Source organism: Triticum dicoccoides, chromosome 3A, assembly GCF_002162155.2.
Source record: "Triticum dicoccoides isolate Atlit2015 ecotype Zavitan chromosome 3A, WEW_v2.0, whole genome shotgun sequence".
NCBI classification, from domain to species: domain Eukaryota; kingdom Viridiplantae; phylum Streptophyta; class Magnoliopsida; order Poales; family Poaceae; genus Triticum; species Triticum dicoccoides.
This window is the reverse complement of record NC_041384.1, coordinates 758,046,641-758,049,187: the sequence shown is the minus strand read 5'-3', so window position 1 is coordinate 758,049,187 and position 2,547 is coordinate 758,046,641. Positions and strand designations below refer to the sequence as shown.

The 2,547-nt window shown below is 44.3% G+C and overlaps 1 long non-coding RNA gene across 1 annotated transcript; it reads right to left on the bottom strand.

Annotated features, from left to right (window-relative positions):
- Positions 1-995: 995 nt before the first annotated feature.
- On the bottom strand, positions 996-1,903 carry LOC119273694. The gene is made up of 2 exons (XR_005134950.1): positions 1,479-1,903; positions 996-1,406 (listed from the first exon to the last, which is right to left on the bottom strand). It is a non-coding gene; the product is annotated as an uncharacterized LOC119273694 (long non-coding RNA).
- Positions 1,904-2,547: the final 644 nt, after the last annotated feature.

The following is a 2,547-nucleotide window of genomic DNA, read 5'->3' as shown; positions in this document are numbered from 1 at the left end:
CAGAAGAGACACCCCGCAGCTATGGTGCGTAGCGGTACGAGTCGAGGTCATAGTACAGGAAGTACAGGCGAAGGCAAGCGATATAAATATGGTCCAAACCTCACTACTCCTCTTCCTGTGAGGGCTTACGACAGGACCGAGGAGCAAACCAATGCCATAGTGCGGGCAGAAGTCGACGCCCATTTTAGACCGAAACCGCCACCGCCGCCAAGGGAGAAAGTGCCTGTGGAAGTAGTTGACCACTTCATTCTTATGGCTCAACCACCAGCTCCTAAGCCCGTTGATACAGACTATGAGCGCCACATCAGGAAGTTACATCAACAACCACTACAAGAATCATGTTAATACATGACGGTTTTAATCTGTCACATACGCCTGCAAAACTGTCAACGATGGGCAGCCGTGACGGATTTGAAATCCGTCATGTATATCGCGTCATAATTTGACCACGGGACATTCCTTGACGGTAACCCAGAACCGTCACTGATCTGTGACGGTTCTCGGCCGTCATGAATGCCACTTAACGGATGTGCTCACAACAATGTTAACTTGTCTCCCACATCATCATCTGACGTGGTAGCCCATGAACTAAGTAACCCAATCAGAATTTCGGCCCACTAACACGTCAGCCCATGAACTAAGTAGCCCAACTAGAATTTTGGCCCACTAAATTTCAACCAATAGCCCATGTAATCAACCTGATTGAAATTTTGGCCCATTAAATTTCAAGGCAATGCAAGGCCCAACAAATTAAATTCAAGCCAAGAGATTAACCCATCTCATGTTTCAATTGGTATATCAAAATTTATAGCCCATATAAATTTTACACAAACACACTAGAAAATACTCCCTCCGTCTTAAAATTCTTGTCTTACATTTGTCTAAATACGAATGTATCAAGTCATGTTTTAGTATTAGATACATTCGTATCTAGACAAATCTAAGACAAGAATTTTGGGATGAAGGGAGTAACATTTTACATAACAGAAAAAACATCACAAAAAACTTAAAATTACATATATTTTCAGCCAATACACGAGGAGCAAAACGCTAGAAATCCAATCTACAAACAAAGTCCCGGAGATTCTCCGAGCTAAGAACACACTATCCTACTTTGTAGCCACCACCCTGCTCGGCACTCGACGGACAACAAATAATATTTTTTAGTAGCAGATCTTGACCGGCGAGAACGCTCCAACACCATTCCGAACAACAAATTTGTGCTACTAACAATTTTTGGACAACAAGACTTTATGCTGCACATTCACATGCCCTTCTGGAGGTAGATCCAGCCATCTTCTCCGACGACATCGAAGGGAGATGCCATATCCTCCGCCATATCGCCCGAGATCCATGCTCATCGGAGGGAGAACCAGTATCTCGCCTCAACACATGCTCGACATTGCCTGCGCGTCGACAATCCTTAGGGAAGCCTGAAAAAAAAAATCAAAAGTAGTAAAAGGTAGGGAGGGAGGGACCTGGTGGGGCATGCGGCTCACAGCCTGTCGAGGTCGATTGAGAAGACAATGGCGAGGACGGCGCATGCGACGGACACGGGCCCGTCGGCGAAGAAGGGGCACGGCGCATCCCCTTGCATCTTGGGCCCGACGGCGACTGGGCGCAGCCCCTCAGCCACTGCGGCGCGACTCCACTAGACGCCTTGATGCGGCCTGCTCGGTGGCTCAGCGCGGCACCACCGGATGGATAGGGGGAGGTCTGGATCGTCGCTGAGCTGTTGCTACCTCGGTTTGTGCTTCCTCCATCTTCAGACGGCGTGGTGGAGTGATTGGGGAAAGAAAGTAGCAGGTAGGGGTGAGCGGCTCGGAGGGTGAGATTGGGGAAGGATCTGGAGATGTGGCGGCTGTTGGGGAAAGATCTGGAGAGAAGTCGACGGCTGGGTAGGTGGAAGAAGACGAGGAAGAGGGGCAGGGGTGTGCTAGCCATTGGATCAAACAAACGTGTCCTTTGGTAAACACAAAGCAGTCCATCTCGGCCATTCGTTGCATTTTGGATCGATGCTAGGATAGGATTGGTGTTTGTTGAATGCGAAAAATATTTGAACCATTCAAAAAATTGTTCTCTCTTTTACAAAAAAAGTTCATTTTTATCAATACAAGATGTTCACCCTAGTAAGAAAATAGTTCTTCTATTTTAGAAAATATGTTGATCTAGATATTTTAAAATGTTTAACTCTGTAAAGATATGTAAGAATTTATATAATTTCTGAGTTAATTTAATATTTCTATAGTTTAAATGAGTGTACGCATGTTCATCAAAATTAATTTCAATTTGAACTACTCCCTCCGTTCAGTTTTGCAAGACATTTTAGACATTTAAGATAGCACCTAAAACAATTCAATTTCAGTCGTTTTAGACGACTTACAAAAGTGAACAGAGGGAGTACATGTTTCTCAAATAATATTGAAACATTTTCAAAAAAAATATGTTTGACGACATGTTTTAATTTAACTCATATCCGGAAACAAGATGAAAAGATCAGGTTTGTTAGGCATAATCAAACATCTATTTGCAATCTATCACGGGGAA